At 44.8% G+C, this 27,227-nt stretch overlaps 1 long non-coding RNA gene across 1 annotated transcript; it reads right to left on the bottom strand.

Moving 5' to 3' along the window:
- LOC141574976 (uncharacterized) lies at nucleotides 1-26,652 on the bottom strand. The gene is made up of 3 exons (XR_012502151.1): nucleotides 26,485-26,652; nucleotides 26,268-26,324; nucleotides 1-1,199 (listed from the first exon to the last, which is right to left on the bottom strand). It is a non-coding gene; the product is annotated as an uncharacterized LOC141574976 (long non-coding RNA).
- Between the last annotated feature and the right edge of the window lie 575 nt (nucleotides 26,653-27,227).

The raw sequence follows: 27,227 nt of genomic DNA, 5'->3' as shown, positions 1-27,227 counted from the left end.
TTATATTCCGACAAAATTTCTAACACAACAGGGATTTTCTATTACCATAGTAACGCCTGCATGTGAACAGCAGACTCCAGAGAGGAGGGAATGAAAATGCAGAGAAATCCAAGCCTTGGAACGGAGCGTGGAGAGAGGGCACAGGCTTGGCACTGATGCGGTGGCCAACCCCTGAGGGGGGGTTGATCTGTGGTCTGCCGCTGTGTTTGCCTGTAAGTTACAGTACCTGGAGGCCCAAGAACAGTGACAGTGCCCTGGTTTTCATCTGATTGACCAGACTTTCTACCTCTTTCTTTCCTTCTTTCTGTTTCAGGAGATCTGGGGGAAGATACTTTTGTTTTCGGATGGTGTCATTCAGTGGCATAGTTCGAAAGAGACAGGATGCAAAGAAAGCTGAATACGATATGGGGGTAAAGTCAAAGAGCTGGAAAGGAATAGCTTCACTGTCCCATGGCTGAGAGCATCCTGCCCCCTTCACTGGTGTGAACCGTCCTTTGGTCACTGTCCCTTCCAGGTCACAAGGCCATGAGTACAAAAAGCCTCCATTCAGGCTTCAAAAATGACAGTAACAAACAAGCAGAAACCCCAGTTGTCAAGTCAGGCATGATCTTTCCCATGAAAGGTTCTGCGTCCACAGGAAAGGAAACAGCCTGCAGGCTGAGTGAAGGGGAAACGGATAAAGACAAGAACGTAGCTGACACCACGCAGGTAAAGTGCTGTCCACCAGGCCTGCATCTTGGGTTTGTGACTTTAAAAATACAGTAGAAATTTTGTCCCCAAGAGTACCTACATCAAAGAAAGTGGGCTTGCGTCCTCCAGGTCACAGTGTAAAATAGATTCTGATTCCTGAGACTGGAATCACCACTGAGCTTTTGGAGAATGTTGCCTTAAAGTAGTGGTGTTTAACTCTGTGTATGTGAGCAAGGCTTTTCTAAACACTTAAATCTCTAAGTGATAATAGATGGTGACACCTGCCCCCTTCTAGACATCATGGCAGGTAAAACACAAGGGACTTAAGTTCCAGCAATAACAAACCACAGAGCGTGGGGGATGCACTGTGTCTCATCTCCGGGCCTTTGCATGTGCTGCTCGCTCTTCCAGGAGCCCTTGTCTACACTCTGTGCAGCCATTAGTGTAGCTCTAAGCCTTCTCTCACACTGAAAGCTTCTCTGACTTCCAGGTTTGGTTGGGAGCTTCACCTAAAAGAATAAAGGATATGAGACAATTTCCTGCTTGCAATTTGACTGAGCAGCCACTGGGGCACAGAGGTACCTCTGCTAACACCTGGCAGACAGTGTGAATCAGGAGAGCATCGGCTGCAAAAACAATAAAACAAGAGTTGTCCCTTATCAAACAGTTACTGTGGGCAGGGGCTCCACCAAGGGCTAGGTGATTTAACAGCTCATGTAAATTCCCTCAGAGGCAGGTATTCATGTGCCCAGCTTACAGATGAGAAAACTGAGGCTCAAAGAGGGTTAAAAAAAAAACTTCCCTAAATGAGGATGTAACGTACAGCATGGTGACTCTAGTTAATTCTATACTGCATATTTGACAGTTGCTAACAGAGTAGATCCTACAAGTTCTCATCATGATAAAAAAAAATCTGTTGCCATGTGTATGATGGATGTTAACAAGATCTACTGTGGTGATCATTTTGCAACATAGACAAACATCCAATCACTATGTTGAAACTAATACAATGTTATATGCCAATTTTATCTCAATAAAAGTAGATCAGTACTCATTTATATTTAAATTGTATCAGTATAACAGTGAATGAAATAAAGTTGTCCCATTAGGAAAAACAAACACTTCTCTAAGTCAAACAACTATCCAATGGGAAAGCAGGGCTTAAACACAGGACTTGGACCAACGCCCGTGGTCTTTACTGCTGTGCTAAGTGGCTTTCCTTACATGTTCTCCTGGTTTTCCGTGGCCACTTCCCATTCCATGCATGTGGACAAAGATTCTAAAGCCAAGTAATGAGGCCATTTTGTGCCAATAGCTTCCTGTCTCCTTTGTAAGCCTTGGTCAAAATCCTGGTCGCAACCAGTCAAGAGCTACACCCTGAAGAAACGATGCCAGACATCCTCGGCCTGTGCAGAGACCTGGGCGATCGGCCCAGGGAAGGGGTGCACTTTGCTTGGGGCCACTCAGCATTTCTATTTCATGCTCCATTGATTTCTAGCCAGAATGTGTGCAAGTCCTCAAAACCGGAACTCTGCCTTGGGTTTAACTCACACGCCGTCTCCTCTTTCTGATTCTTGAGGTTTAAAATGATGCTTCTCTTATTTATCTAATGAAGATGACGGAAGGCTAATTTGAAAATGTCAGACCCCATCAGTCATGGAGAGAGAGGCCGCAGGGGGCCGGCTGTTTGATGTGCCAGGTGCGCATCGTCAGAAGTCGGTTGTCTCCCGTTTAATGCAAAGAGGAATGTCATTTTGAGAGGCGCCTTTGTGGTCCCTCATCCCACCCCCCCATGGGCCCCTGGCGAGGTGACAGCCAAGGCAGTATGAACAGACATGCTCCTCTGCTTACTGCCTGTGAGAGCCTGAGTGAGTCCATCTGGAGTCTCACACGTAACGTGGGGGCACCACCAATGTGCCCCTCATACAGATGTTGAGGGGATTAAGTAAAATCATATATGTATGTAAAGCATTTACTCAGTGAACACCATGGTCGGTAAATAAATCTGGTTTCAGATTCGCCAATGGGGGAGGTTCAGTTATATTCAGAGTCCTTTGATTCACTTCATATTCCCTTTTGACAGTAAATTCCTCTACTAGAATATGACTCACATGTTTCTAGAGGTAGGAAGTACATAGAGACTCGGTCCCAAAAGTGCAGAGAATGAGGGAAGGGGAGGAAAGAGGACAGTGGTAGAGGAGTCAAAATTCAAAGAATCCCCTCAAGATTCCACCCACGGGACGCATGCCCTGCCCAATCCCCTCCTCTCCTGTGAGCAGGGCTTGGGACGGGAGTGGGAGAGTCACTCCTGGGGCTACTTTGGCTGCATACCACTCCATCCTAGCCGACCAGCACGACAGATTTGTCCTTCTGGCCTCAAAGAGGGAAGCACATGGCCAGGTTGAGGACTGCCTGTGGGGCCACATGCCCACGACCTGTGGGAGGTCACTAGGAGCTGAGCGCCTCCCTGGCTCACAGCCATAAGAAAGCAGAAACCTCAGTCCTACAACCCCAAGGACTGAATTCTGCCAACAAACTGAACGAACCTGGAAGAGGATCCCCAGCTCCAGGTGGTCACAGTCCCTGCTGACACCTGGATCTCAGCCATCTCAGCCTGGTGAGCCCCCAAGCAGAGAGCAGGGCCACACAGTGCCTGGGCTCCTAACCCGCACAAACTCCGGGATGATAGACAGGTATGGTTTTCGACGACTAAGTTTGTGGTAATTTGGTACGCAGCCTAGAAACTACTTTAGGGAGAAAGGGCAGAGATTAGAATTTCTTCTTGCCTCTTCCTGCTTCCCCCCGCACAGAGACGGTGCTTAGAGGAGGCGTAGAGGAGGCACCTGGGGTTCAGCGTTCCAGCCTCAGGCACACAGGCCCTCCACGTCTCTGGCTCCGTGGAGGACTAACCTGGGCTCGCTCTTCCACAGGTAACCCCATCGCTAACTGACGGGTCTGGGAGACCTGGGGGGAACAGCATATGGAATTATTTCGGACAAAAAATTCTACCTCTAGCACATACAAGCTCTCTCTTTAACAACATCAATAAACATTCGGCAGACGTCCCAGGATCTTGAAAAGAAATGAGTGAGATGTCACCTGTGGGGAGAGCACAGCTGGGAGGGAAGTGGTGCTAAGAAGTGGACACGAGGACTGAGTCACAGAGTTAAGTGCAGAGGGATGGCGGACGGTGATGGAGAGAGGGTGGGGCCCAAGGCACAACTCGGGGACACGTCGTTTGCTAAGCAAGAATAGTCTAGATCTGGACCTTTCAAATCGGTTCCCTCCATGCTTCCTGACCCCAGCTTCCCCTCATAGTAGGAAAGTTTGAGAAACTCTTTAGTCCCTCTCTTTCCTCCACCTCCCCAGCCAGCCGATAGAGATAAAGGGGAGTCCTCTCCGGGGGGATGTGCACATCAGTAGGAACACGTGGAACATCTTAAGGTCTTCAGGACCCAAAGGAAGGAAATGACTCCTGGTGGCTCTTCAGACACCGTGTCGGGGAGTAGAGGACACTGTCTGGGGATGGTAAGTTTGCAGGAGCTGCCCCCACCAGCCCACGCGTGACAGTCCTCTTTCTGACTGCTTGTTGGGGCCAGATGTCCCCAGATTAGAGACTGTTAGGGCAGCACAAGACCCCCAAGTTCTACAACCTGAACTCGGAGTAAAGGAATCAGCCTGCAGAGGTTAACGCTGTCTGTCCGAGGCTCCTGAGCACAATAAAGGCAGGGCCTGGTCTAGAATCTGGCTCTGGCCCCCTTAGCAGGGCTACTGATCCACACAGCTGCACAGTCACCAGTGTGGGTGGATGTGGCCAGAATGTGGGAAGGGTCACAAGACTCAGAGGAGAAAGCAAAGGCAGACACAGTCTCCTGCTAGGTTGGCTGCGGTGGGAGCCGGAGGGAGCCTGAGGGAGCCTGAGGGAGCCTGAGGGAAGGCCCGGCACCAAGGGAGAGCAGAGAGAGCAGGAGGGCCAGAGGGGACAGCCAACATGGCTATGGGAAGTAATCGTCGCTGCCCCCGCCTTAAGTTCGGCTGATCTGGCAAGGTAGCCTCCTCCTGGGCCTCCCTGCCTCCAGCCTCTAATCCAGCTCCATGTTGCCACCAGAAGGATTTTTCTAAAATAAAAATCAGATCACATCACTCCCCTATAAACTCTTCAGTGGTTCCCCACTACCCACAAGGCAGAACAACCTGGCAAGACATGCAAGGCTCTGACCCCATGACTCAGGAACGCTTGAGTAAAGAACGTCTGACTTACAGAGGCCTAAGTGAGCAAAGACACCTCGTGATCTCACCTACAAGAAGCAGGCTATCAGAGCCGGAGCAGCGCTTGCCCTCATCAACACTCACCCCCTTCCCAGCTTCCCACTTTACCGTCCTGCAGGTGGGTTACTGCCTCAGGGTGCCGGCTCTTTGCTGCAACTCCGCATCACGTCTGTATTGGAGGAATACAGGACAAGAAGCCAGGGCTGCGGGAACAAGAGGTCCTGCCCTGCAGCCGCAGCTGTCTCCCTTGTTAGGAGAGCAGAGCACGTTTCTGCCGCAAACCCCCAGCAGATGTAAGCTTACGTGTCATCGGCTAGAACTGTGTCACCTGGTCACTCCCGGCTGCAAAGCACATGGTGAAGACGTGGATGGAGTGTTTACAGCCATGGTAAGCTGTCGGGGGAGGAGGAGGTGGGAAGGACTTGTGGGTTGTTCTGGCAACACTGAAGCCACACTGGCTTTTCAGAGCCTCTGGAGGCCACTTGCTCGCTTGCCCAGCGTGCTGGGGTTGGCCCAGGGCTCCCCAAACCCCATGCCCTTCTGTGCAGTCTCAGCCCAGACTCCCCTCCCACGCCTCGCCACCCTGGCAGATGCCTGCTCCTCCCTCACAGCTCAGCTCAGTTCTTCCCTGCGTCCTCCTGGGCCCCTGCCCAGCGTCCTGCACAGCCTCTTCGGCAGCAAGTGATCTCTGCTGGGGTAGGTGTGGTGACTGTTTTCTCAGCTTTCAGGCCTAAAGTTTCAGTCATAGCACCTCTCTTTCCCCCACATCCCATCCACAGCAAATGCTGTCAGCTCCAGCTTGAAAATATGCCCAGACTTCTAATGCTTCTCACCACTACACCCCCTTCTCCATCACCTCTCACTTGCCTCCCTGCCGTGGCCTTGCTTCTGCCCTTCCTCTCACCCCAACTGGCTGATTGTCACCACAGCAGATCTTGTCCCTCCTCTGCCCCGACCCCCCCAACCATCCCTCTTTCACTCAGAGTTGAAGTCAAAGTTCTTTTCATATCTTATAAGACCTATGTGACCTGCCCCCAGCCCCTTATTTCTCTGATCGCATCTCCTATGACTGCTCCCCTCACAAACACACCCCCGCCCCGTTCCTGACTCCTTACTGATCTCACCAAGCACTCTTCTGCCTCAGGGCCTTTGCACGGCCATTCTTCTGTCTGAATGGCTCTGTCTCACACATCTACATGGCATGCTTCCTCACCTCCCACAGATCTTTATTTAAGTTGTCATCATAGCTCAGCCCTCCCCACGCCCCACTGCACACTCCTTGTCCTCTTCCAACTGTATTTTCCTTCAGGCACTACTCTAACATTGTATAAATTTATGTGTGAAATTTGTTCCTTTGTCTCCACCAGACTCCCCATCAATTATAACCTCCATGAAAGCTGTTCTGTTCTCTGCTATATAATTGGCACCTAGAATACCTAAGAGTCATTTAACAGCAATGATAATTGATTGAATGAATGGATCCTTGCATCCCAAGCTCAAAGCCTGGCCCATAGGAAAAACCAGTAAAGATGTTGAACAAATGACTGGCTGAACTGGGAAGTATGGACTGGAGAGAACGGATGAGCTGTGCAAAGGCTCTGTTGAGAAGCTGGCATCAGGACCGTGTGCAGGAGCCAGGCGTCACAGCCTTGAGGACAGAGTGTGGGGCAGGAGAGTGCTGGGGTGAAGAGGAGAGAGGTGACATTCAAGCTGTTCCTTCCATCTAGGATTCGTTTTAATTAACCCCCAAAGGCAACTCAATTCTGTTTTCTCCTTCATCCTTCAAGTTCAAGTTCTATTAGCAAAAGCTGCTGCCCACAACATGAATCTTGATTTAGAGGCTCGGAGGAGGGCTGTTTTTGTGCAGATGGAGGGAAAGCACAAGAATAGGAAGCCCCAGTGACTGCTGGGTGGGAAGCCAGACAGAGGTCCAGCTGTGCTGGTGTGGTGCCTTTGTGGTGGCCAAGAGACAAAGTGAGGAGAAGAAAAGAGAAAGGGAAGATGCTGGTGCAGTGCCCAAAGCCAGCCACCTCTGTACCGCAAGCCCGTGTTAACTGCCGGTGGTTGGGTGTGCCACAGAGTCGAATCTGGGCAAATCTGGTGGCTTCTTTTATAATCCGATTCCACCTGGATACATTTGGTACCAAGTTTCTCCCTGGTGTGTAGTTTCTTCGGTTTCACTACCTGAGACCTGGAGGAGATTGGGTGTCTCGTCTGTTCAAAGTCAGAACACGTAACACCAGTTAGATGCAGAGAAAACACGACTGTCCTTGTAAAACGTGGCCATGTGCACCTTGTGAGTTCTGCGTGCCTATGTAAATAAGCTTCACACAAGGTATCTCCAAAGGGAAAGGAAATTAAGCTCCTGGACACGCAGCCATGAATGACACTGGACATGGTGGTTGGTAATTTACAGTTTTAAAGGTTAAGGAGAACAAATATGTGTATGTAGGTGGGAAAGCACTGTAGCGCTTTAGCATCCATAACACTTGTTAAGGTTCTGAGGTTTCTTTTTTTTTTTTTTAATTTTTCTATAGTCACCTGCAGAGAGAATGCAAATCCCATTTTTAAGAAGTATCACATGACTGCTTACTTCCATTCCCTTTTGTAAAACAATTTTTGTGCTTTCTCTTTTTTTCTTTTTTTTTAAATTGAAGTATAATGAGTTTAAAATGTTGTGTCAATTTCTGGTGTACACTACTCAGCCATAAAAAAGAATAAAGTAACGCCATTCGCTGCAACATGGATGGACCTGGAGATCGTCATTCTAAGTGAAGTCAGCCAGAAGGAGAAAGAAAAATACCATATGACTTCCATTCCCTTTAAAACTGTAAAATACTTACTAAAATCTCAAGAACATCCTCTTGCAAAATATTCTAGATTAAGACAAACAGGGAGCTTAATTTTGTTGCTGTTGTAAAATAGGCAACTTACAAGTGCTTAGTGTTATGTTGGAGGATAAACTGTTCCAAGAGTGGCACGAAATGAGAACACTCAAATAATGGAAGCCTATTTTCATTTTTGTATAATTATGATTTTATAAGCTACATAGAAATGTAATAAAATTATACTGCAATTAGGTTTTTACTAATTTTAAAACCTGTAAGAAATATGTGGCTGCAATGTGTTGGTGTTTCTGGAACAGAGCTTAATCAAATTAATACTAAAATCTCACTATTTCTAATTCTCATAAAATAAAGTTGTTGGCACATTGCTGTTGCCAGCTTTCCTTGTTAGAGCTCTGGTAGCAAATAATTTACAATCTCATTCCTAGAAATTCCAGGCATTCATCTGACCTAAATGTTTATTAAATCCTTCTCAAACTTCCTTGGAAGGAAACCAGAAAAAAAACAAAAAAACCCCAAAAAACCAACCAACCCTGAAAACTAAGATAAAATTTCCCTTAAAAGCCTTTGAAAATGGGTCATGACATAAATCAAAGGTCATATTTTTTTTCAAGTTTGAATGGTTAACATTACTAATTTCCTATCTGAATTTTTAAAAAGATATAATTAACAATTGGAATTCTACAGTTCCTCTTTAATATTAATTCTACCAGTTTTCTTTGAAGAAGTCTAGTAAGTAATCAGCTTCTTTCTTTTTTTCTAATGTGCTTTTTAAAATTTTTATTTACTTTTCTTGGGGGGTGAGGGAAGGTAATTAGGTCTATTTATTTATTTTTAGAGGAGGCACTGGGGATTGAACCCACAACCTTGTGCATGCTAAGCATGTGCTCTACCACTTGAGCTATACCCTCCCCCCAGTAATTAACTTCTGTTGAACCGAATTTCAAAATTCCTCAAAGGATTAATTAAAATTGTTTATAAATCTCTTTAATATTTTGGAAATTAAAAAAAAATAAGTAAGTATGGCTACATACCACATAGCACAGTAAATACAATTGTCCCAGACTTTCTGGGATAATCCTGATTCGAGTCATTTAATTTTTTCCACTGAGGGCAGTTGGTTAAATGTATAGCTAAATGAGATTTAAACTTTATCAGATTTCTTTTTCATAAAACCAGATTCAGAGAAATTAGCAAGAATCCTTGGGGAAACCATTTGTCCTATTTTTTAGTCTAGATATTGTCACTGAGGCTATGAACTTTTTATTGAGAAATATACCATTAGAGCCGATGGGTCATTTTGATTCCTTCCAATTTCTCTGAAAGGACCCGAGGTGCAGGGGCCAGCCTAGGCTCCAAGCTAACAAGTGGGCTGCCTGTTTCCTTACCTTCCAAGTGAGCCTGATAACACCTTCCTTCCCCCTGAGTTTCTGCAAGATCATATGTGATGTCTGGAAAACCTCTCTGGAAACCCCAGGGCCTGTGTGTTGTGAACTGAGCTGGAAGCCAGGTGCCCTGGACCTGAGGGCCTGAGAACCTGTGCAGGAGCCCAGGTGAGACACCTGCAAAGCTGAGCTGGTCTGAGAGGCCAGAGCCGGGGAAGAGCCTGGGCCCAGGGCAGCTTCCTGGTGACAGCACCGAGCTGGGAGGGCAGCACAGGGCTGAGCTCCGAAGGACCATGGGCTGAGGTACCACTGTCTCAGATCCCAGTATCTGGAGTGAGCTTGAACTCCAAGCTTGACCTTGGCCATCTTGGGGGAGATCGTCCATGGGACGCCCAGAAACAGCACCCAGAGCTATGAACTGTAAAGTACTAAGATGCCGCCTCCTCTTCTTCTTTTGTGAGTTTACATTACTGTAAAAAAAGTAAGTAATAACATTCATCCTCTCGTTCCATCCACAGTTTCCCCAGTTCTCATCCCTGCTTTTAAGAACCCACTCCCCTTACTCCTGAGGAGGCAGAGAGGAGCTCCCTCTCTTGACCAAGGAAGGTCACATTAAACATTACAAAATGTCCCTAGTAATAACCCTGAGCTCTGGTGATACAAATGAAAGGTATTCTCATGATCAGACCCAGATTCAACGTGTCACCTGTATACACCTGTATACAATGAAAACTTCATCTCACTGAACCAACTGTGGATCCATATGTACGTGGAGCATGTAGCAGTTGTCTAACAGAGTGTAACCTTGGATACCAGGAAACCCAACTTTCTCAGTGTTGTTGCTAAGGCAACGGGACAGAGGTGGGTGTGGGGAGCCCAGCAGAGCCATCCACCTGCTGTGCTGCCCGCAGGAGGAAATGGGATGGAGGGATAGGGGTGCCCACGTCTCCATGGCCTCATCTGAAAAGGCCACAGGGACAGTGCAATTATCCCACGGCACCAATGGCTGGGGAACCTCTAAGGGGGACCCTATTACACACTCGTGCAGGGCAGACAGGGGAGGCGGAGGGAGGCACAGATGGTGAGCAGAGGTGGGATGAAGGAGAGGGATGCTGCTAAGTTGGGGAGTTTGGGGCAGGGGAGATGGGAGCCACCTCAGGAGATGAAGCCAGGATCCAGAACATTACTGGCACAGAATGAGAGCGTCCAGGACATAGTCCCAGCCACAAAATTCCCACCAGTCATGATGTGTGTTAGCCTGGGCTGTCCCAAAATGAGCCCCCAGTGCATGGTCGGAGGGTAAAGCTGAAGGTTTTAGAATGTTCTAAAGATCAGGTAGAAGGAGAGACAAATGAATTAAGACAAGAAACTACCTGCCTCTGCCCCGCTGTGACTTTGATCAGAGATCCTGCGTTTGCTCTGTTTCCATCGGATTTGACCCGCAGAGCCCAATGCCGTCTTCAGGCATAGGGAGGCCGCAGCTCTCGCTCTCCTTCAGGGCCTGGACAGCAGAGTCATCTTCACGCACCCTCAAAGCCATGAGGCAGTGCCCCGGGGCCAGTCCTTCATGGCCCTGAACCATCTATCTCCACCCTATCATTTGTTAAGATTTATAAGATTTTAAAGATACAGGGAAGCTCACAGAGACACTGAGGCAATGGGCCATTAAAATAATCATTACTGAAAAATTCATAAAATTTTGGATGGAGGGGACTGTCAGCCAAGGAGCAGATAAGAATGTTTGTATTAGAAACATCTAAGCCGAAGATAATTGCGAAAATTAAGCCCAAAATTTGGATCTGACCTTTAGAACCACCAAGTCTAAGCCAGTAACTGTGATGTTTTAATGACCTTACAGGAACTAGAGATGTCAATCACTGTGCCTTACGCCTGCTGGCCCTGTAGAGGACGCTGCCTGAGCCCAGGGCCCCTGTTGCCCTGCTGAGCCCACTGTCACTTACGTCCATAGCCGGCAAGATGAAGGCAATCCCCCCATAAACTGGCCATCCATTTGTGTAGCAAGTATTTTCTGAGGACCCACCATGTGTCAAGCTCTGTGACAAGTACTGGGGATACAGTGGTGAACAAGAGCATCAAGTCTCTTTCCTTTGGATGTTTATAGTCAACAGGGAAGAAAACCCCAAATAAATAAGTCCTCTTCAGCCTAAGAGGATTGGGTGAACCAGGCCAATCAGATTCTTCTCTTAGAACTTGGGAATGAGACAGCGTCTAGGAGCTGACTGTGCGTGTAGAAACCTGGAGCTGAGAAGATGCCTCCAGGCCATGGGAAAGGGGGTGAGAGGGTGCCCGTCTGTAGGGGAACCTGGAGCAGGGGCTGGGGGAGAGGCCCGAGCAAGAGACTGTGGCCAGATGGAAAGGAAGAGAGTAGTCTTGTTGCCAGCAGCTTTCCAGAGCCATGAGGCCTGTGATAAACATCCTAACCCGAGCTAGCTTCAGTAGACTTTGTTGCTGGCGATTAAAAGAATCTTGATTCTAATACTCGCTGTTCTTCGAGGGTAACAAACAAACTTCTGTTTCCTTCCATCTTCAGCCCTCCTCTTAGATACTGAAGTCTGAACCTGGACACCCAAGCTCAGTTCTGCTCGGGGATCTATTGAAATTGTTCTTTCATGCTTTCTTAACTTCACTCAAGCCAATCTCTCTGCCTTGAAAGACTTCTTTCCTCCCTGCCTTTCTACATTTTTTTTTAAGACTCAGCTTAATCTTCTCTCTCTCTCTCTTTTTTAACTGAAGTATATTTGATTTACATTGTGTTAGTTTTTGGTGTACAGCATAGTGATTCAGTTATACATATATATTCTTTTTCATTACAGGTTATTACAAGATATTGAGTGTAGCTTCCTGTGCTAAACAGTAGGACCTTGTTGTTTATCTATTTTATATATAGTAGTATCTGCTAATCCTAAACTCCTAACGTTTAACCACCTCTTCTTTTGTAAAATTAGCCCATTCCTTGTTCTGCAGACAGAGCTGACACCTTGGACACACTTCTATCATAAGTCCGTTTCATCGCAGTTGCTTGTTTTCGTGTCTGCCCTCCTCTCTAGTTGCTGAGGTTCTGGAAGGCAGGTGCATGTTCATTCAGCCTGTAACTTCAGTGCTGAGATAGAACAGTCAATAAATGTTTCCTCGGTGTGTGTTTGTTAACTTAATGAATGACCACCTTGGATGAGCATTTGTATGGAAGACCTTATTGGAGTTTATTGACTCAGAGTTGCTGAGGTTCCCAAATCAAATGGGCAACGCTGAAGCTACCTCAAGCCCTGCATGACCGGGAAAGGGGAGGCCCCAGAGCCACAAAACCACCAGCCCTCACCTACTGATTCGTTCTTTATGGTTTAAAAAGAGTGAGGAAATAGCCAGGTAAGGGGAGTGCAGATGTCTCAGAGGAAAGTCTTGGAGTCAGGGCATCTTCTAGGTAACCGCTAGCATCATGGCAGCACATACTAATTCAAAGGGGTGCATAGATAGAAATTCACAGAAAGTTCCCAACCATCCTAAGGGGTAAACACTATCCCTGTCTCCATTTGTCAGGGGAGACAACTGAGGCACAGTGAGGTTAAATCACTTGCCACTCAGATAGCAAAGGGCAGAGCCATGGTCTAAATAGGTGATCTGCTGTGGAATCTGAGTTTTTATCCACTACAGATCTTCCTCGACTTAAACGATGGGGTTATGTCCTGATAAAGCCATCGTAAGTTGAAAATATCCTAAGCTGAAAATACATTTAATACGCCTAACCTGCTGAACATCATGGCTTAGCCTAGCCTACCTAAAAGTGCTCAGAACAACAACAACAACAACAAAAAAAAACCCCAACAAAACAAAACCCCACAATAACAAAAAACGTGCTCAGAACACTTACATTAGCCTGTAGTTGGGGAAAATCATCTAACACAAAGCCTATTTCATAGTAAAGTGATGACTATCCAATGTAATTTATTGAATACTACACTGAAAGTGAAAATGGGTGTGGCTGTCTGGGTAGAGGATGGTCCTGAGGATGCCAGGTGTTTACCCTTGCGATCCAATGGCTGACGGGGAGCTCTGGCTCCCTGCCACTGCCCAGTATCGAGAGAGGGTCCTATTGCATATCACTCACCTGGGAAAAGATCAAAACTCAAAATCTGAAGCAAAGTTTCTACTGAGTATGTGTCACTTTCACACCATTGCAAAGTCAAAAAATCCTCAAACCATCATAAACCAGGGGCCCTAAATGGTGCACCAAGTGTCTTCATCCACTGGGATGCTCTAGCAAAATGCCACAGATAAGGTGAATTACAAGCAACAGAAATTTACCTCTCATAATTTTGGAGGCTAGAAATTCAAAATCATGGTGCCAACATGGTTGTATTTGCTGATGGAAAGCCTTCTCTCGGGTTGCAGACTGCCTACTTCTCACTGTCAGGGCACAGATCTCTCTGAAGGCTCTTTTATAAAAGCACTAACCCCATTCCCGAGAGCTGCACCTTCATGACTAAAGCACCTCCCAAAGGCCCCACCTCCCAAAACTATCATCTTTGGGAGGTAGGATTTCAACATACGAATTTTAGGGGAACACACACACTCAGACCATAGCACTCAATGACCTCTCAAGCTGAGTATGGTGGACGTCTCTCATTTGTGCCCTCCAGCAGACATTTATCTTTTTCTAGTAATTAAATAGAGCACCAGTTTTTCTCTGGGAAATCAGCTCCTCCTCCATGCTCATCTTTGTTCTCTGGTTGGAATAGTGGAGCATGTGACCTAGGCCTAAGCCAATCAGAGCATCCCATTCCCTAGGCCCAGTAACCGGACCTGGAGAGGGATTGCATGTTGATTGTCATCACAATGGCATCAAATGAACCATGCCTTCTTGTGTTCTTCCTCTTGGAATTCTGAGGCCACCACACTGCAGAGAAGTCAGTTGAGACTACTGAATGGTGAGAGGCAATGTGGAGAACTGAGGCTCCCCAGTCAGACAGCCATCCCAGCAACTCTGTGACTACAACTATAAAAGCGAGCCCAGGCAAGACCAGCCTACAAACCACCCATTGGAAATAATAAATTAGCATTGTTTTAAGCCACTAAGTTTTAGAGAGGTCTCTTATGCAGCACAGATAACTGGTAGATAGTGTGTGCTCTGAACTAGAGTGTTAGTAGCATTCATTCATTCAACAAATATTTTTGAGCATTTATTATGTGGTAGGCTTTATTCTGGGCACTGGGGATATTGCAGTGAGCAAAATGGATAAAGATTCCTGCCCACGTGGAGCTTATATTTTAGTCAGGGAGTGGACTGGACAGAGGGGATGGATTTGAGAGATATTTAGGAGATATACTTGGAAGGGCCTCCTGATCGTTTGGAGATGGAGGGAGAGTGAAGGAGAGAGAAGTAAAGAATGGTTGCTCAAGACACCCTGTGTGGGAGATTAGGACAATGGTTGGGTTGTCCAGAGACAGGCAAACCAGACTGAGAGTTGCTCAGTTTTGGACACATGGGCACCTATAGAACAACAAGATGGCAGATGTAAGTTGTGTCTGAAGCTCGGGAGGGATGTCAGGATAAATACTCTAGAGTCATTCTGTCTTGCACAATTCAGCATGTGTTTACTGAGTGAAAACCATATGCCAATCATTCTGAGGAGGACCAGGAAATACAACAATAAACAAGACACAGTTTAGTGGAGGACACAAAAACATTAACTGTGGCAACTTGTTTAGCAGAGAAAATGCAGGGCTCTGTCTGACACGGGCTTGGAAGACAGAAACTGGACAGACTGTGGTTGAAACCATGACACTGACTATGGTTATCTTTGGAGTGTACAGTGGGAGAAAAGTGGATGGGCCAAGGACAATATCCCAGGAAATGATAACATTCAATGGGTATTTAACCGTAAGGGGATCAGCATACAAGAAAAGGTAGGTGATACCAGGATGAGGGAGGGAAGGAGGAAAGAGGGCACCTGGGAAAGGGAAAGGAAATGGGTTGTTTTTTGCCATTGACCAAGGATTAGAGGGGCAAGAGGTTGGTTTGGAGGTAAATAGCTAACCATTTTCAAGTTGTTTTGGAGTTAAAACAGTCCAAGCTGTTTCAGGTGGTGTCTGGCTTGGCATGAGGTGTGTCACAGGCTCCCAGAAGCTCTAGTGTGGGCACTGAGGGCTGTCCTGGGCAAAGGCCGCCTCTAAGAGTGTCCAGAAGAGACATTCATTCTTCAAGCCCGTAAGGGGCTCTGTGTCCTGCTGCTACTGTAACTCGGAGTGCTTTGCTTGGGTGCTTTGTTTTCTCACACTCAATCTCCATTGCCTTTAAGCTGGTTGGTTTGTACTAATTTTGCCCTTATTCCTTGCTTCTTAAAGAGTATCATGGAGTCATCCCACTTGGGGCCCAGCGTTTCATGAAGCTACCTCCGGCTAGAGCCCATCATTCCACGTGGTAGATGCTTCTATAGCTCAATGAAAGCAGGACAGAGCTGAGCCCACAGGCAGCTCTCATTATGTACCCTGAAGGGGAAACAGTGGCCCTGAGAGTTCTGCTATGGGTTGAATTGTTCGCCCTCTCCCATTAGAATACACGTTGGGGAGGGTATAGCTCAGTGGTAGAGCACATGCTTAGCATGAACGGGGTCCTGGGTTCAATCCCCAGTACCTCCATTAAAAATTTGTTTATAAATAATAAATAAAATATATGTTGGAGTTCTAACCCTCAATACCTCAGAATTTGACCTTATTGGGATATAGGGTCTTTACAGAGATAATCAAGCTAAAATGAGGTCATCAGCATGGGCTCTAATCCAATAGGGCTGGTGTTACAAAAAGGGAAAATTTGGACACAGAGACAGATATAGCACTTAGGAAGAACGCCGTGTGAAGACTGGAGTTTCGCTGTCACAAGCCAAGGAACTATCAGAAGCTGGGAGAGTGGTCTGGCCCAGATCCTTTCCTGTGCCTCCCTGGTGGGGGGCGGGGTAGGGGGCGCGGGTGACCTTACAGACATCTCCGTCTCAGATGTCTCCAGCCTCCAACCGTGAGAGAATGAATTTCTGCTGAGTCACTCAGTGTGTGATACTTTGTTACGGCAGCCCTAGCAGACTTACACAAATTCCAGATTTGGACATCCCAGGGTCATCTGCCTGGATCTGTGAAATATACCTGAATTTCTATTCACTGTGTTCAGCTGGATCAGGAATTATGATGAGTTCCAAAGATCCCTGAGTGCATTTGCCCCTGTAGTATCTGTGTGTTTGCTGAATAAACAATATAGAAGAGAACATACATCACTAAAGAGAACAAATTGCTTTCAAACTCTCATTTGGTTTAGAAATACTATTGACATATAACTGAGATACTAGTTCCAAGCGGTTTCCTATTTACTTGTGGAGGGAACCACCAGGGAAGTCTGCTGCTTCCCCTCTGTGTCTCCGGTGGCTAGTCGGTGGTTCAGATGTCTCTCTGATCTAGATTGACTAGTTGTCACCTCAGCTAGTTGGGACAGGTGAGATTTTAATACTAGCTCCACTGGGGACTTTCTGCTTGTCTCTCCATCCTACTCTGAGCCCTGGCAGGCTGACGCATGTGGCCTATAAAAATAGGTTCCCTTCTGGTTGGGTTGAGCAAAGAGGAGCTGCTGGCAGGAATCAAAGGAGGGAGAAAGGAGGAGAGTGAAGGAGGAGCATTTATTCCCCAGGGTCTGATGCTCCCCCACTTCAGATCTCGCAGACTAGCTGTGACGGCTGTGAGGGTGACCTGTCCATGCAGCCCTGCCCCCCACTTTCTGCATTCTGTGAACCACTCCCTCCCCTAACCTCTTCGGTGGTTATACTGTCAGTAGCCCCATTGTACTGCAGTAGCTCTTGGCCTTAACCTTTAAGCCCTGCCAATACCTTTGTAAACATCTTGAGATCTTTTATTAAACCCTCCCCACAGATGACACAGTTTGAATGCCCTCTTTGGCTCCTGCCAGGGCCCTGGCGGCTACACTGGTGAAATGCATCAATGCCTCCCATATGCCTGAGGCTGTGCTAAGAACTTTACACACATTAATTAGTTTGTTTAATCCTAATGACAGCCCTGTGATGTAAGTAGCATTTCTTTAGAGTCTCCACTTTAGAGATGGAAAAAACAGGATGCTAGGTTAAGAGATTGGCCCAACCTCACCCAGCCAGCTGGATGGAGCTGGCCTGCACACCCAAGTCCCTCTCACTCTAGACACCCAGCTCCCACCACTCTGGTGTCCTGTTTGTCAAAAAGTCGTCTTTGCAAAGAACAGGCTCACCTTCACAGTGGGTTTTACTCAGGCTCATTTTAAAAAGTTCTTGCACCCACTGAGCAGAGGACTCCAGAATCCACTGGGGCACAGGAGCTCCCACACTTGGATTAGATATTTGCCATGAAGGTGTGTATATTCTACCATGGATAATCAAAACACACCTTTTATTAAAACAAGAAGTTGAGGCTCTAAATCACGAGGCCATGATTGGGGTGGGAGGTGGGAGAGGATGAGGATCTGGGGGGTGCCACCAGTGAGATGCAAGGATTCCTTTGCAGCCAGGTGGCAGCCCATGGTAGAGTGCGCCCTCTGCCACCTGTGCCCTCTGACGCTAACACATCAATGCTTCCTCATAAATGCTGATGCCCTAGATAGCCTCGTGAACATTTACTTCCCCTTGTCATCATCTGTCACCCACTGTTTAAGGCGTCAGCCATCAATTTGGTGCTGTTAGGGATTTTATGTGTAAGATTCCTGAGTGAGAAGCCATCAGATGGGCTCCCCTCCTACCAGTCTCCTGAAATTCTTAAAGCATCACTATTTGTTCAGGGGGTTTTACTAATATTATTATATTTTTCATTTTGTTTGATTCTTCTTTACATCTTCAAGTGAAAAAATCTCCCTAACCTGCCCCTGGTGGCTTTTCATGTGACTGAGTTGCAAAGCCTGAATCCCCAGAGGTTCCTCAGCTGCTAAAGCAGAACCACTCAGGCTCTGCAGTGGAAAAAACAAAAGGGCAAATCCATGCACTATTTTCAGTCCATGAGGCTGGGGGTGTGCAGAGTTAACAAAAATCACACATGCCCTGGACCCGCCTCCTCTCCGTCCTGGTCCCCACGCCAGGGCTAACATCCTGAAATTGAAGCCAAGTGTTCTTTCAGAAACAGTGGCTAGAACGGGCTTTCACAAGCAGTGATACCACTGATTGTGCCTTGTGCCCCAAATCCTGTTTGCCTAAATACAAAGAAGCCTTCTTCAACGAGCAACTACTCTTTGCTACCTCGTGTTCTTGCTGTTGAAATGAGTGACAGTAACACACAGTGTTAGTCTTACAGGACAGGTCTGTCTCTATTGAGCTGGTTCTCTGTACAAACTTGCACTTTTAGAAATCACAGGGGAATACAAATAACAACTGTATGGGGAAAATAGATCAGAGAGTTACAGGTCTTCGGAGCTGAGCAGAGCTGAAATTTCGGTTTTTACAGGAAACAAGAGGTGAAGCGATTTGCCCAAAATCACACAGCTGTGTTTCATGGCAGAATGGACACGAGAACTCTTGATTTCAAGTCCAGTGCTCTTTTCACGACATTCGCCCAATAGTGAGATACGTGGGGAGTCTATTGTAAATATTGCCCGAAGTCCCAGGGTCAGTTCTTTTATTCTTGCAGTTCATTTATATTCTAACTCTGATCGTCTGATTTATCTATATGTCTCTATAACAAAGAGTTTGCCCAGAAAAAGAACTAATTTTTAGGACTGTGCTGAATGATTTAACAAAATATACACATTTCAATAATGCAAAATATACAGATATTGTGATATGAACCACACTTTCATGGTCCCAGAAATTTTGTCCCTGTTGCTGGTAATGTTTAGATGCAACACACGATTCATGAGGGCAGGGATTGTACTGGTCTTTCCCATGTCTTCCTGGTGTCACAGTGCCTATGATGTAATTAGCACTCAACACATATTTGTTGTGTGGGGGACTGTTATGGAATATTGACACAAAAGTTAGAAATGAATAGGTCATAGTATACAGAAGAGATCAGGATATTCTTGGAATTACATCATGATCGTCAGATTTTTTTTAAATTTCCACCTTCAAATGCCTTTATATCTCACTGCCAACCTCGGGAAATTATTTACTTCTGACTTTATTATTGTTTTTACATTCTATTATAAACTCCATAAGGTTAAGGACTTTTTCTGTGTTATTCACCTCTGGGTCCCCATAAGTGAGCCCAAGCTTGGCACCGAGTAAGCAGTCCACAAACATTAGCTGCTGTGTTTCTTTTTTACAACCCATTGAGAGCATTTGCCAACTTGCCATTTGTGACTATTGACAAGATTTGCAGCTCTTATCTCAGAACACTGGCAGGTTTCAAGACTCTGTAGCTGGTTGAACTCTTGGATGGCAATGAAATACAATAAGTTGCCTAACTTCGGGCCAGATACGCTCTTAGCATTTATAAATATGATGATATAGTGCCAGTGAGAGTACCAGCGGGCTCAGCTATGGGACCGAGGAAACAGAAGTTCCATAAGCACTCAAAGAATCAATGAACCTCCCTCACTCATGGAAAAAAATAACTTTGGCAGCTCTCTCACCACCCCTACTTTCTCATCAAAGGGGAAAGTGTTTTCCGAAGTATTTGTTCTTTTGAGAGCTAACAGATGGCAATGACTTAAAAGCCTTAACACTAGTAACACACTGCACATGATCCTAACCAAATTCCAAATGGCATCAGTTGACAAGACTTGGAAGCTTGGATGCTCACACAAGGACGTGCCAAATGCCTGTCAATTACATCCTGAAATAGGAGGCAAAGATGTGATGGAAAAGGCTCTCCAGATACAGCGATGACATGGAGGAAAGTACAGTGATAGGAAGGAGCAAGGATTGTCTGGGTGTCATGAAATAGACCAGCATAAATAAAACTGTCTCTAAACAAGAGATAAGATGGGGTGTACGGATTGGGCTCGTGAATTCCTATTCAAAGGCCTCAAATTGCCTGTGATTTGGTTAGTTATTGCCGCATAACAAACCACCACAAAACTCAGCAGCTTAAAGCAACAAGCACTTATTACTGCCTACAAAAACAATAGCGCTGAGAGGTGCGATGTGTCTTGACCGGGCTCACTCACCTTCCTCGGCCTGCCGCGGGCTGCGCGGGCAGCTCTGCTCATCCTGGCTGGCCCCTCTCACACGTTTGGTAACTGACTGGCCATAGGCTGGTACAGGAAAGAGTTCACATTGCAGGCCCGACATTGCTCTTTAGAAAGACCTCTCAGAGCTGACCCTTGGCTGGATACCTGGCTTTTGGAATATTCCCTGTGTTTATTAACTGTATTCATTTTCTATTGTAAATATAACAAATTGTCCAAAATGTAGTGGCCTAAACAACACTAATTTATTATCTTACAGTTCTGGAGATTGGAAGTCTAAAATGGGTCACCGGGACTGTGTTCCTTCTGGAGGCTGTAGAGAATCATCCATTTCCTTGCCTTTTCAGGCCTTTGAAAGCCCATCTTTGTTCCTTGGCTCATAACCGCTTTTCCTCCATCTTCAAAACCAGCAGCGTAGCCTCAGATTTCTTTCCCTCTCTCTCACCTTCATCTTCGCCTTTCTTTGGCTCTGTTCCTAGATAATTCAGGAAAATCTTCTTATCTTGAGATCCTTAACTTAGTCACATCTGCAATGTCCCTTTTGCCATGTAGGGTACCACAGCAACAGGTTCTAGGCATTAGAATGTAAATATATCTAGATGTTTCAGGTTCATTAACTGATAATAGAGAATAAGATGGATTAACAAGCAGGAAATCCTAGAGATACAGTAAGAAAGCTATGGGCAATTGTCAGTGATGCAGTAATGAGTGATTACAGTACCAGCCATAAAACCAAGTTACCGATTTGTAACTGATGAAAATCTATGTTAACGAAGACCAGTGTGGGTAGATTTATACTTATTTACTCAAATATTTATTGAATGTGTACTATATGGTAGGAGTACAACAGTGGATAAAATAGACATATTTCTATCTTTATGGAGCTTGCTTTTGGTTGAGTATTTCTAAGAAGGGAACAGTTAAGCTGAATCCTGAAGAATTAGAAAGAGGCAGTCCTACAGAAAAGAGGAGGTTCCAAGGAGAGGACAAAGCATGCACAAGTCCCTGGAGGTGGGAAGAATGCACTTCTCTGTAAGTGCAAAGTTCAGTGTGACTGAAGGACAGAGAATGGGGAGAAGGGTTCACCCAACACGATGAAAAAGGTAAACTGAGGCCAGTCCACACAGCAAGGTTTGTCTGGCCACTATAAGGAGTCTAGATTTCATTCTAAGCATGACTAGAAATCATTGAAAGGTTTTATGTTTCCAAAATGATAACTCGACTGTCAAGAGGTGAGGGTGGAAGTAAGAAGATCAGAGCCTTGCTATTCAGTGTGGTCCACAGACCAGCAGCATGAAACTGACTTAGGAGTTTGTTGGAAATGTAGAATACTGGCCCCTCCCCAAGCCTGGAATCAGAATCTGCTCCCAACAAGATACCCAAGTGATTCATTTGCACGTTAAATTTTGAGACACACTTAGTTGGAAGACCACGGTAGCTTGGCCTAACGCAGCAGTAGCTGGAGAGACAGAAGAGTCGAGGGGATCTCTCCAAGACAGTCACAGGCAGGCGGAACTTGCATTTGAATTAAAAGCTGGTATAAGGAGGACAACGTTCAAAACACAGAGAAATATTAGTTAGATGCAGACATAGAACACTAGTCTTCAGCATCAGAGACGTTTTCAGGCAGAAGTCCAGTACCCTGGAGAGCTCCCATGAACCAACAGCTTTCTGAAGAGGAAAGTCTAAGGGTCTATAGCCAGAGCCATTTAGACTCAAAACCTTACAGTCATCCTTGACTGCATTTTCTTGGTGAAGCTCTGATGACGGCTGGATTAAGTTCTATGATTACTGGAAATCAACTTCAATACCCAAAGAACTTTCTGTTCTACATGACAAAGCAGAAGTGGTGTCTGCCCTATTTTGCATATTCCAGTGAAATTATAATCCTGACGGAGGACAAAGGCTGATATGTTGGGGATGTAAGAGGAAGGGGCCTTTCTTGATAACATTTCTCCTCAAGGACCTGGAGGTGGAATTTGGCCTAGGTTCAGGGATTCAAACTCCAAATAGAAACCATCAGAGCACTGCCCATAGTGATAACTCTGAAAATGGAAAAGGGCGGGGGAGACTATAAAGGGAAAAATAGCAGAACTTGGTGAAGGGTAGGGAGAAGGCAAGTGTAAAGTACCAGAACACCTGCCTGCTGCCAAGGTCCTCCTACTGTGCTCACCTGTCCTGCCTAGAATTGTGTGTAGCAAATATAGAAAATTCCATTAAAATCCCACTGACCTGATGAGATACCAACCATGTCACTTCTGCTAAAATGATTAAATGAAAGACAAGTATAAGTGAGGATGTGGAACAACTGGAACTTCAGACATCACTGTTGCTGAGAATCCAAATGGTACAACTGTGATGGGAAAAGGTTTGACAATTTCTTATGAATGTGTGGCTCAGCAATTGCACTCCTAGGTAAAAGATACTTCCACAAAAAGACTTTTACAAGAATCTTTACAGCAGATTTGTTCATAATAGCCCCAAACTAGAAACAATCCAGATCCCCCTAAATGAGCAAAGGTGCAGAAATTATGGTGTTTTGCATAATGGAATGTTACTCAGCAACAAAAAACATAACAAAAGACTGAAACACACAAAAACAAGAATAAATCTCAAAAACATTACAGACAAATTGTGGTATATTTATATAATGAAATGCTAGTCAGCAATTAGAAAATCATGAGCTATGACATAAAAGAAGCAGACTCACAGATATAGAGAACAAACTAGTAGTTCCCAGTGTGGGGAAGGGGGTGCATTACAAGGGTGGGAGAATGGGAGGTACAAACTTTTGGGGGTAAGACAGGCTCAAGCATGTACTGTACAACACGGAGAATACAGCTAATATTTTGTAGTAATTGTCAATGGAGAGTAACCTTTAACAATTGCATACAAATAAAACAATAAAACATTTTTAAAAATAAAATAGAAGACACTATTCCAATTTGTAAGAAAAAAAATTTCATTACTGTTGCCCTATTTGTTTGAATATATTTCAGACAAGTTGTTTATTTAAAATGTTGTTTTAGGGGAGGGTATAGCTCAGTGGTAGAGTGCATGCCTAGCATGCATGAGGTCCTGGGTTCAATTCCCAGTACCTCTACCAAATAAATAAATCTAATTACCTCCCTTCATTAAAAAAAAAAAGTTTAAAATGTTGTTTTATGCCTTTGAAAAAATATAATGAGCTATGGATACATACAACAACAGGATAGGTCTCAAAAACAAGAACCCAGGCACACAAAAGTGGACCAAAAAAGGACACATTGTATGATTCCATGTATATGGATTCTAGAAAAGAGCAAAACCAATCTATGGCAAGAGAAGACAAGAAAATTGTTGCCTGGCTGGGGCAGGGATTGAAAGGAAGGGGCAGAAGACAATTTTCTGGGGTGACAGAAACATCTACCTCTTGACTGCGGGGTTGGTTAGGTATGAACATTTGAAAGAATTCATTCACTTGTACACTTAAGATCTCTGTATCATTGTATATAAATTTTATCTCAATAAAATAAAATTTTTAATTAACAACAAAGATCCCATTGGCCTTTGCCTCAGTCCAAGGGCACATATACTTATATCTGCTGGGTTATTTCACTCGAGAAAAATCTGTGAGGGCCACTCAACAATCTTTCTGGTCTGGAAAGAATGTGGCAGAGGGGCTGGCACTTTGCCCAAGCGGTTGATGCAAAGCTCCAGGCAGCTGGGCTTAGCAAAATCTTTCATGCAGGCTTAGAACAATGCCCGTAACGTGTGACCATGAAATCGTAACATCCCCACTGGAGCCCGTGTGTCATTAGAAATCTCATCCAGAGCAAGCTCGCAGCTCCTTCTAAGCCACAAGAGCCTGATGAATTGCTCAGCTGTTCTTTCAGGCAGTTCCGGTTTCACTGGCAACGGTGGGGAGGAAAAAAACCCAGGTTTTCAGTGCTGCAAAAATTCAGTTCAGTATAAAGGACCCTGAAAGAGAAGCCAAAAAACAAGACGACAGAAAGCCACATGCTGCCAGACCTGCTCTTCTTTTTCCTATCACAGTTTAGTCCCAATTCTAGTTGAGCACTGGAACAACTCCCACTCAAAGTGTATTAATTCAACCAACACGTTGTGAATATTTGCTGTGAACCGGGTGTTGTGCCCTTACTTGAAATGCAGGTAAAAGACAGATTTGACCCTTTAGAAACTCCGTCTGGTGTAATCAGCTGCAGCTGGACCACTACCTCAGACCATATGCAAAACTTAACTCAAAATAGATCAAAGACCTAAATATAAGAACTAAAGCTATAATACCCTTAGGAGAAAACAGAGGTAAATTTTCATGACCTTGGATTTGACAATGATTTCTTAGATATGACACCAGAAACACAAGCAACACAAGAAAAACAGATAAATTGGACTTCATCAAAATTGAAAACTTTTGTACATCAAAGGACACCATTAAGTAGATGAAAAGAGAGCCAACAGAATAGGAGAAATACATGCAAATCATATATCTAGTAAGGGTTCGTATCCAGAATATATAAAGAACTTTTACAACTCAACAACAAAAAGACAAATAATTCAATGAAAAAAATGAGCAAAAGATTTCAAGAGACAATATACAAATGGCTAACAAGCACATGGAAAGATAACCAGTATCATTAGTCACTGGGAAAATGCAAAACCAAACCAAGTAGGATGGATATAATCAAAACATCAGCAAAAATAAATATTAGTGAGGAAACAGAGAAATTGGAACCCTCCCACATTGCTGGTGGGAATGCAAAATGGTTCAGCTGCTGGAAAAACAGTTTGGCAGTTCCTAGAAAAGTTAAACAGAATTATGATATGACCCAGGAATTCCACTCCTAGCTGTAAACCCAAAAGAATTGAAAACAGGAGTTCAAACAAAAACTTGTACACAAATGTTCATAACAACACTATTCACAATTGCCAAAAGGTGGAAACAACTCAAATGCCCATCAACAAATGCATGGACAAAAAAAATGTGATATATCCACACAATGGAATATTATTCAGCCATAAAAAGGAATGAAGCACTGATACCTGTTACAACATAGGTGAACCTTGAAAACACATTAAGTGAAAGAAGCCAGACACAAAATGATACATATTGCATGATTCCATTTATATGAAATGTTCAGAATAGGCAAATCCATAGAAACAGAGAGCAGATGAGGGGTTGCCAGGGACCAGGAGAGGGGAAATGGAGAGTGACTGCTTAGCAAGAGATTTTCCTCTGGGATGATGAAACCATTCTGAAACTAGATAATGGTGGTCGTTGCACAACATTGTGAACATACCAAAAGCCACTGAATTGTACAGTTTAAAATGGTTATAATGGTGTATTTCCACTTATGTGATTTTTAACTGCAATTTAAAGAAAAGAGAAACCCTTTCTAAGGTTGCATAATGACAAATGAGTCCCAGAGATGTTTAGCAAGTGAACTCACACACTGCTCAAAGTCTAAGTCCTGTCACTATTTTTAGAAAGTAACCAAAATCCTGAAGATGCCACCAGAAAATGACTAGAGCTCATCAATGAGTTTGATAAAGTTGCAGGATACAAAATTTATATACAAAAATCTGTTGCATTTCTATGCAGTAACAATGAAGTATCAGAAAAGGAAATTAAGAAATAGAAAATAACCATCACATAGTGCTCTAGGTTCAATCCATACCAGGCAAGAGATACCCTGGCACAGCCACAAGGATTCTAACACACTTGGCTGAGAAAGCTGCGAGGCTGACGAACATGGCCGTTTCATGGCAATACGCAAACATATTGACTGAAAAGAACAGTCCAGTATACCACCCCGGAAAAGCAGACAGAGCAAATCAAAGCACATCTGGCCATAGAGGTCACAGTCAAAACAGACCTTGAAGATGTTCGCATTTTATAGCTAAACAACAAGGACCTACCGTACAGCACAGGGAACTGTATTCAATTTCTTGTAATAACATACAATGGAAAAGAATCTGAAAAGAAAATAAATACACATAAGCATATGCATAATCAAGTCATTTTGCTGTACACCCAAAACTAACATCGTAAATCAACTACACTTCAATAAAAAAAAATTTTTTAAATAGCCTCATTTTAGACACTTAAAAACTGGAAGTTCCAAAAAGGTACGACCTGCTCAAAGGAACGGAGTTGGTTAGCGGAGGAACCTGGCCCAAGAGAACCAACGTCCTGCCTCTTTCCACCACCTGATCTGCACATTTGGGGCAGTTCCATAAATATCTTTCAGAACAGTTATAATCTGAATGTTTGTCGAGCCAGGATGACTGTATTTCTCCTGCACGTCCCCTCAAATCCGTGTACAAAGAGAAACCTGCTATCTACACTTTTAACATCGCTCCTATTTTTGTGCTCTAAATCTTGGTTTGTGTCACAGCCAAGTTAGATTGCTTGCTGGCTTATCTGGGACTACCCGCCCTGCCCAGCTTTACCCAGAACCCAGTCACCAAACCTGCCAGCTCTCACTTTGGAACATCTGGTGAACCAGGGCACTCTTCTGTTCCCATCATGACCCACGAACCTTGTACTCGGTCTATTTCGGACGCCTCCTAAGTACCCAGCGTTACCTAACGCTGCATGTAACACTGACTCCAGAGGCATGTGAGCCTTAGTTGGGAACAGAGAGAGTTTCAAACCCTATGACACTTATGCTGCGGATGGGATAGAATCTGGGTGCAGCAATGTTCTCCTCCTCGGGCCTGGTTCCAGAGTTACAGTGACCATGAAAATAAGCTGCAAATTAGCTTAAAAGACGGTGACCTCAGCAATGGCAACTGTCACAACGTCTTTTTACTTTATCCTCTCAGCTGCACAGAGAACAATTTTGACTTCGTATTATAAACAACACTGGATTCTCC

The sequence above is a fragment of the Camelus bactrianus genome, chromosome 25 (assembly GCF_048773025.1).
Source record: "Camelus bactrianus isolate YW-2024 breed Bactrian camel chromosome 25, ASM4877302v1, whole genome shotgun sequence".
Taxonomy (NCBI): Eukaryota; Metazoa; Chordata; class Mammalia; order Artiodactyla; family Camelidae; genus Camelus; species Camelus bactrianus.
The sequence above is the reverse complement of the archived record's forward strand: the minus strand, read 5'-3'. Positions and strand labels throughout refer to the sequence as shown.